Source organism: Chenopodium album, chromosome 6, assembly GCF_948465745.1.
Source record: "Chenopodium album chromosome 6, dcCheAlbu1.1, whole genome shotgun sequence".
Taxonomy (NCBI): Eukaryota; Viridiplantae; Streptophyta; class Magnoliopsida; order Caryophyllales; family Amaranthaceae; genus Chenopodium; species Chenopodium album.
In genome coordinates, this window is record NC_137839.1 from 42,859,161 (window position 1) to 42,868,446 (window position 9,286).

The 9,286-nt window shown below is 37.6% G+C and overlaps 1 non-coding gene across 1 annotated transcript; it reads left to right on the top strand.

The window, feature by feature from the left end:
* The first annotated feature begins 3,028 nt into the window (after window positions 1–3,028).
* LOC145637445 (small nucleolar RNA R71) lies at window positions 3,029–3,134 on the top strand. The gene has a single exon (XR_014114229.1). It is a non-coding gene; the product is annotated as a small nucleolar RNA R71 (small nucleolar RNA).
* Window positions 3,135–9,286: the final 6,152 nt, after the last annotated feature.

Here is a 9,286-nt window from a genome sequence, read left to right on the forward strand (position 1 = left end):
TTCAAGGCAAGCCTTATTGAAGTTAAAAGCAACATCCTTTTTAAGTAATTCGGTCAAAGGTTTGGCGATTGATGAAAAGTCTTTGATAAATCTCTGGTAGAAACCGGCATGCCCAAGAAAAGCTTGTACTCCCGTGATAGAAGTAGGAGGGGGCAATTTCTCAATCACCAAAACTTTAGCCGGATCAACCTCAATGCCCTTTTTTAAAACTTTATAGCCGAGGAGAATGCCCTCCTCGACCATAAAGTGGCATTTTTCCCAATTCAAAACCAAACTCGTCTCTTAACACCTTTTTGAAACTTTTTCAAGGTTAAAAAGACAAGTGTCAAGAGACGAGCCACCAACACTAAAATCATCCATGAAAACTTCAATTTCTTTTTCAAGCATCTTAGAGAAAATAGAGGTCATGCATCTTTGAAAGGTAGAAGGAGCATTACATAAACCGAATGGCATTCCTCGGTATGCAATTGTCCCATATGGACATATGAAATTAGTTTTCTCTTGATCGCTTAGATGGATAGGGATTTGGAAAAATCCGGAATACCCATCCAAGAAACAAAAGAAAGCATGTTGAGAGAGCCACTCAAGCATTTCGTCCATGAATGGTAGAGGAAAATGATCTTTATTGGTATTTTTGTTCAATCTCCTATAATCAATACACATTCTCCATCCGGTCACCGTCCGGGTGGAGATTTCCTCTCCTCCTTCACCTTTTATTATGGTCATCCCACCCTTATTTGGAACTACATAAACCGGGCTAACCCATTTGCTATCAGAGATAGCATAGATGATGCCCGCCTCACATAGTTTCAAAATTTCTTTCTTTATAACCTCTTGAAGGTTGGGGTTAAACCTTCTTTGAGGTTCAATAGAGGTGGAATGATCGTCTTCAAGATGAATACCATGAATGCATAAAGAAGGGCTAATACCTTTGATATCATCAATGTTATACCCTATCACATCCTTATATTTTCTCAAAACATCAAGAAGTTTTTCCAAATTAAGACCATCTAGGGTAGCATTGACAATAATAGGGTATTTTCCCTCCTTATCATGAAAAACATATTTTAAAGAAGAGGGAAGGGGTTGAGTTCTACCTTGGGAGGAGGCTTAGAACTCTCCTCCAATTTCTCCTCCTTGGACTCAAGCTCGATCTCAACTTGTTGTTTAACCTCCTCCTTTGAGGATTCCTCCATTGCCATGACAAACTCTTTAGGCTCTTTAGAGTGGAACACTTCTTTACATGTAAGAGCTTCTATCATTGGATCTTGAGGCCTCATCACGACCCTCCCCAAGCGATCTAGCTCCTCATTCACAACATTAACTCTATAGCATTTTTCAACCATGGAGGTCTTGAGCAACTTAGAAAACTCAAAGACAATCTTCTCATCGGCCACCTCACATGTGATGGTGTTGTTCTTGCAATTGATGACCGCCCCCAATTTTTTAAGAACTTCACGTCCCAAAATCAAAGGAGTTTTAACATCTTCCTCCATATCCATCACTACCAAGTCACAAGGCACGTAGATGTGTCCCACTTGAATTAGAACATCCTCAAGCTCTCCACAAGGTAATTTCACCAATCAATTAGCCAATTGAATTGTCTTCCTTGTAGGGATCATCTCTATATTGAGTTTTTGAGCAATGGATCAAGGGATTAAACTAAAACTTGCTTTAAGATCGGCTAAGGCGCCCCTAGCTTCCATGTTCCCAATTTTCACCGGCAAAGTTAATCTTCCCGAGTCTTTTTCCTTCATGGGCATCTTATGTTGCACAAGAGCACTCACTTGATGTGGAAGGGTGATAAGCTCATCATTGAGATTCCTCTTGTTAGTGAGAATATCTTTGAGGAACTTGGAGTAAGATTGAATTTGTGTCACAACTTCATGAAAAGGGAGGTTGATATGCAAATTCTTCATGACACTAAGGAATTTTGTAAACTTGTGATTCAACTTCCTCTCCACAAGCCGACCGGGAAAAGGAACCGGTCCATCAAGATTCCTAGCCTCACTAGGAATTAAAGTTGTCTTCTAATTGTCAAGCTTCTTCTTCTCCAAACCTCCTTCAATCTCATCAACCTTTTCTTTCTCGCCTCCCTTGTTTTTATTCACACTCTCCTCTCCTCCTCTCATTTATTCACTATCCCCTTCATTTGGCCCTTCATAGGAAGTTCCCGTCCTCAATGTGATCGCCTTGCATGTATCGGGTTTTGAGTTGTGAGATGGGTTAGGTTGTGGTTGTCCGGGTAGAGTAGATGGTGAATTGAAAGGAGTTCTCTCGGCCAATTGAGCTAGTTGTGAATCAACCATCTTGTTGTGAGCTCTTATCTCTTGTATTTGTTGCCCAAAAGATTACATTTGCGCATGCATGGCTTGGAGGAGTTGAGTTTGAGTTAGCTCCACTTGAGGCGCTTGTTCTTGATGATTTCTTTGAGGTGCTTGGGTTTGATTGTTGTATTGGTTGATCCTTGGATAGCTTCCTCTTAGGTTTTAGGGTTGAGATGGAGGTGGATTTTGATATTGAGGGTTGAAGTTGTAGGAAGGTTGAGCTTGTTGGTTCCATTTTTCAGGTTGAGGTACAAACCCGGGTGGTGGTTGTCTCTAAGCTACTCCACCGCAGCTTCCTCTAATTCCCTCTTGCCTTGTGTTGTATGCCGCTACATGCTCGGGGCTTGAACCTCCACAATAAGATGTATCATGGTTCGTTCCTCCATAATTTCTACAAGAGAAAGAGTCAACTTGAGAGGAGCTTTGCATTCACACTCGTGTTCAACTTGGAAAGCCCTTTTGTTAGTTGATCAATTTGATGTTGTAATTGATCAACTTTATCCAATTCGTAAATACCACCTTTCTTTGGAGCATTTCTTCTTCGGCCCCCCAAGAGTAATTCTTTGCTACCTCTTCTATTGTGGCTTCAACTTGATTTTGAGGGATTTTGATTCATTGACCACCCGCCCCCGCATCCAAATTGACTCCTGACATGGGCTCCAATCCGTCGTAGAAAAACCGCATGAGCAGCCCTAGATTGTACTCATGGTGGGGACACGTTTGTACAAACTCTTTGATTCTCTCCCATGCTTCACCAAGACTTTCATCGGCTTCTTGATCAAATGATGCGATTTTCCTTCTCATTTTGGTGGTTTTCTCCTCGGACTTCAATCGCTTCAAGAACGCCTTTACCACCTCCCTCCATGTTGTGAGAGTGTTAGGCTTTACTTGCTTTAGCCATTTCTTTGCTCGTCCGGTGAGAGATTGCCGGAAAAGGTGCATACGAATGTAGTCTTTACTCACTTCATTGGTTTGCATAATTGTGCAGAATTCAAGGAATCGGTCCAAATGATCAATAGGGTCCTCACTTGCATTTCTGTAAAATTTCTCTGATTGGACAATTCTAGTATATTGTGGATGGATTGAGAAGTTGGTTTCCGTGACGGGTAGCAAAATCCCTCCCGTGAGCTCAAAATCCTCCGGATTTCCGAACTCTCGAAACAAAACATCATTTTCTTGTCCCGCCATTGATCCGCTTTGTGAACTTGAAGAGTAAGTATCACTCTCACTATCAACTATATCACCAAAACCTCTTCCCTCGTCTTGATAAAGCCTACGGACTTGTCTTAAGGTTCGGTTGATCTTGTGGTCAATTTTATGTGAGGGTGCTCCTTGAGATCTCCTAAGCATTCACAAAAGCTAAGAAAACAATTAGCAATGACAAGGATGATAAAACAAATAATACAAAAAGAAAAGAAAGTAAAATGACTCAAAGAAAAGCAATAGTAGACGCTAAACAAGCCGCTTCCCTGGCAACGGTGCCAAAATATGATCAAGGGTTAGATAGGTCGTTAAACTACTACCCTAATCGAATTAATCATTTATATACCTAAACCACCCTAATACAAATATAGGGGCAAGTAAAGGGTTAAACCAGTAAGGAAGCTCACTCATTCAACATCAATTTTCACTAATGCAAGAGTAAAAAGGGGAATGTGTTTGTTGGTTTTTGAATAAAGAGCACTAAAACTACAAATAAGCAAAGATAATGATGATTATAATCAAGAGAGACGATGCTAGGGATACGGGGGTGTTCAATATGATTAGAAAGAGGGGAATAATGGTGATTATCATGAAACACATGCCAAAGAACACAAGATTCTACCTAAACAATTCATTCTCATGCAATAGTGTAGGCAAATCAATAAAAAGGTCTACACCAATAAGGATCATTCTCATGCATCCTATTAGTTACAATCAAATCAAGAGAATAAAGAAGCACAATCCATAAAAACTCCACTTTAATAACTCAATCTCATGCAGTCATTAAAATAAAGATGATCTTAATCTAGTTCAAATCACTTTCATGCATTTAAACTAGAACACATCAAATAGAGAGCAACAATAATCTCAAGCTATTAAAAATCATGTCTTTCATGAATTTATGGCATAAGCTCAATCCAACCATCATCATTCATCCAATATCAACTCATATCTTCAACCCCCTTTCCCTAGCTAAAAGTTTAGCCTAGAGAAGGGAGATTAAACATAATATCAAGACTAGAATTAAACTGAAGAATCTCAAAACAAAACATGATTAAAATCAATGAAATCAATAACAACAAGATGAACTAATAAGATTAACAAGAATAAGCAAAAAATAAATAAAACTAAAGGAAAGGAGAAGAGATTACTAAAGAAAGGAGTAATGAAAGATGAAAACTTGGATTCTTGCTTGATTGATTGAAGATTAAAACTTGAGTAAAGTTAAATACAATAAAGGATGCTTGAATAACAATCTACTTTCTCTCTCTAGATTAGGCTAATATTCTATGGAATTAGTACTAAGTGTCCTTCATTACAAATAGTCCCGTCTATATATACGTGGCTCCCCCAAAATAAAGAAACTTGAGCAACAAGGCGCACAGAAATCAGAAACCCAGCGGTGCGCGCCCGCACACGAAACATGCGTGCCCGCGCATTAGTAGTGTGCGCCCTCTATGCATACTGCGCGGCCGCAACTTTGATGGTACGAGGAAATCAAGTGCGCCCGTACAATAAACCTGCGCCCGCGCAGCAGGTCGCACGCCTGCATAGAGGCCGCACAAACTCTCTGGTTTGGCTCTGTTTCTTCAGCTTGGCTGCGCGGGTTGTGACAGGGCTGCGCGCCCGCATAGCCAAGGGTGCGCGCCCTTGCAATAGCCGCACAGTAGCCCGCGCAGAACAGTTTGCTTGGCTCCTTAAAATCCTCTTTCTTTCGGCTCTTGATACCTACAAAACACAAGCATGGAAATCAAAATAAAGAGAAGGTAAGACTAAGAAAAAGGAAGACAAAGGAGAATGGAAAGGAGGAAACAAAACTAAGTAAAAATGCTGTGAAAAGGGTCAAACAAGTGCAAATGAGGGGAGAATCCTTACAGAAAAAGGATAAAAGAGTGGCATAAATGCCACTCATCAGTCTTTAAATGCTAAAGAGAGAAAGAAACTCGAAATTTTTTCACATGGGAGGTATTTATGGTATTAAGGGGGTAGATCTTGACATAGATTTTATTCATACTGCATTAGAATATTAGGGTACAGATACACATTGCTTTAAACTAGATTGTGTTGAAATTAGCCCTTTACCGGAAGAATTTTGTGCCATCATAAGCTTCCCTTCATTAGATCTTGCGGTAATCCCTAGAGTGAATGATTATTATTATAAAGATTTTGTGCGCTTCTTTAATTTAAAAGAAAGAGATCTAACAAATATTTTAGATGGTAGCGTAGTTAATCTAAAAGAATTTGCACGCCACTACTTTGATAGACCGTATTCTGAGTCTTTTTATGTTTATAGAAGAAGGGTTTTTCTCTTTTGCATGCTCAACCAATATCTTCTTACTAGCGGTAGAAATAATGAGGGTCAAGCAATCATATTATCTGTTTTGGAGCAAATTGAATCTGGAAGGAATCCAATGCCATTAATTGTTGGAGAGACTATGCTTAGTCTAGATGAATTAAAGAAAAATAAAAAAACACCTTTTCAGGGCTCTCCAATTTTATTAAAGGTAGAAAAATAATATTTTTAATTGCAGAAATCAAAAAACATATTTTTGTATAGTAATAATAATTATTTGCATTGAATTTTTTTGCAGATGTGGCTAATTGAGAGACTATAATTAATTAGTCCTCTTGATAATATTCAAAAATACACTTCAAATTTTTTTGTAAGGCGAAAGAAATGTTCTCTAAGATGGGTCGCCATGAGTGGAGTAAATTTTTTGCCTCTTGCAACATTGCTATCAAGTGGGTCGTCCCATGGTGGAAAATTGAGAAGATGGTTGGAGTCAACAAGAAACCCTTCTGCCGTACAGTCTACTTCAAACAATTCCTTCAGGGGATCTCCGCCGTCCCTATGAATTCCCTGTTTCACAAGAGGTAGAGAAGTTTGACACATATTGGAGCGCTAGGATTTTATGGGAGGTGATTACCTAAAAGGTTCCTCCTTCTTTGCCCAATGATGTGAAGATTTGGCTTCTTAATAGGCCTAAAAAGGACATGAAGTAAAATCAAAGTAGAACCAATGTGAAGAACCGTCTAGGTGACAAAGTAATTCCTGTTAAGGAACGCTTGGGTGAAAAAGTTCAATTTAAAACACTTGTAATGCCTAAGAAGAAAGACACTACTAAGGGTAAACAGAAAAGAAAAGCTGACAATTAAGAAAAGAAAGCTTGGGTAGAAAAGAAACATGGAGTCCTAGCTAAGGGAGAAACCATTTAATCTAAAATTGAATGTAGGTCCTCTAAAGGATGCCTACTAACTAAAGTCATGGATGATGAAGAGGATACAGACAAAAATTGGAAAAGAGCAAATAAAGAGAAGAAAGATTGAAGCATTGCTTAACTTCCAATTTATTAGACTAGTTCAAATTTTAAGTTAATTTATTTTATTAATCTTTTATTTAAATTCCATCAATAAGGTAATTTTTACTTTATTTTATTTATGCAATTTCAGCTTTTTTAATTAAATTAACTTTTTTTATTTAATTTATTAAACCAATGAAAACAACTTAAATTAATTTCCAGAAAAATTTCTCAAGTACAGAAGTTAAAAATTTTCCAAAATACACCAAAATTTTCCTTGATATTCGAAGAAAACCTACGCCGCTATTTTTCGTCTGTCGCTAGACATTACTTCCAGTCACCGGGCGACATGCTTTGTCGCCTTGCGCTGTTGTCTATTGTCTGACGACAGACTTTTTTTTGTGGCGCTGACATTGCGTAGAATTTTTATTGATGTTGGGATGCGAGGTTTGTGAAAATTAAAGTGGCCGCACCCTGCAAAGGGTTGCCTATGTATCTTTTCCTAAGGAATCAGGCCAAACGTAGATCTCTTGAGTGTTCTACTCAAGTAATTATGGGTAGTACTTTTTAAGTTGGTCATGGTTCGTCATGTTTGAGAATTCAGTGCCATCCATATCAGTTAGTTTTGCTGCACCTCCTAACAGGATGGTTTTGACGATATATGGTTCGGACCAATTAGGCCTAAATTTGCCTCTTAGATCCAAAACATTTTTCCTTACAACTTTTAACACCAAGTCTCCTACTTTGATGTTTCTTGTCTTGATCTTCTTATTAATTTTTCTAGCCATACGGGTTTAATAGCATTGGGTATGATGTAGAGCTTCTAGTCGCTTTTCATCAAGTAGAATTAGCTCTTCATATCTTTCCCTAGTCCATTCGACTTCATCGAGTTTACTTTTGAATGCAATACGTAGAGACAGTATCTCTAGCTCTAAGGGTTGTACGACATCCATTCCATATATCAAGGAGAATGACATATTTCCTGTTGATGTACGAATTAGCGTGTGATAACCCTAAAGTGCTAAGTGGAGTTTGTCAGGCCAATCCTTGTAATTTTCTGTCATTTTATCGATAATAGTCATTAGATTTTTGTTAGCCGCCTCAAGTGCTCCATTTGCTTGACGTCTATAGAGAGAGGAGTGATGGTGTTGAATACCGTAGTTTTGTAACAATTCTTCACATTTTTCTTGAAATTTAGTTCCATTCTCACTTATCATTTCATGTGGGACTCTGTATCGACAAATAATATTCCTTTCGATAAAGAGTGCTACATGTTTTCTAGTGAGTTTGGCATATGATTGTTGTAGGCGTCGTTCGATGTGCGCCTACGTTAAAGCATGTGTGAATATGCTTGGCACTCTTAGGAAGTGGGAATTGACGTATACGATTAGGAACAAAGAAAGTAGGGAGCCACCAACAAGTTTTTAAGGAACTTGTAAACCGTTCATGGATCATAAAACACAACCACGATAAAGAGACAGCGATAGACAACAACGATTGACCCGTGAAGATTACACCCCATTCATAATCCATGAGATTACTAACTCCATATGGTTCGGAACCACGAAATGAGGATCGAGGATGATGGTATTAAGTGAGTCATGGAGTCACATTCGCCTGTATTTGCCTCTACTCGATTCTTATAGTGAAAAGTGACACCTGTGATCTCAAAGGCATACAAACAAAATATTCAATTTGCTCCAACTATTACTAAGATGAATTGGTTTAATATTAATGCAACACATTATTCTAAAATATTGTGATCACTTGATTAAACAACAAGATAAAAAGGAACCTAAACCGGTTGTCCAAATTATCTTATTAGACGTGATTTTCAATTACATATTCCCTTTAAACATGCAACATGTTGATCATAAATAATAATACAGTAAACATTAATATTGCAAGCAATTTAACAATAATAGCGTTAATCAAATGAAATATAAAATTAACCTAATTATAATGGCAATATTAAAATAAAGTAAGAGTAATTAAATTAATTAATTACTAACATTCTGCGCGTTCCTTTAAATTGCTACATCATTAATAAACTGTTAGTAACTTCAATAAAAAAATATAAAGAAAATGAAAATTAAATTAAATAAATGTAGAGTTGATATGTTCAAAACCCTCAGTTAATTATACATTTCACGCCTTGGTTTAAGGACGGAAGATTGGGTTAAGTATGAACTCCTTGGAATGCTTAAGGGAAGTATTTTGAGAGAATAGGATGGCTAGTATTTAGGCTAAATATGGAGAAGAGAATTATTTTGTGATCAAGCTTGTTGATGATTAAAAAAGGGAAGATATGACCTCTATTTATAGACATAAAAGAAAGGTCGAAAAAAACAAGATAAGATCCGAATTAAATCAGAATAAAACTCGATAGACTGTAGTTTTTGCGGTTTTTATTGTTATCATATCTTTTGATCCAAAATTCGGAATAAGATATATAAG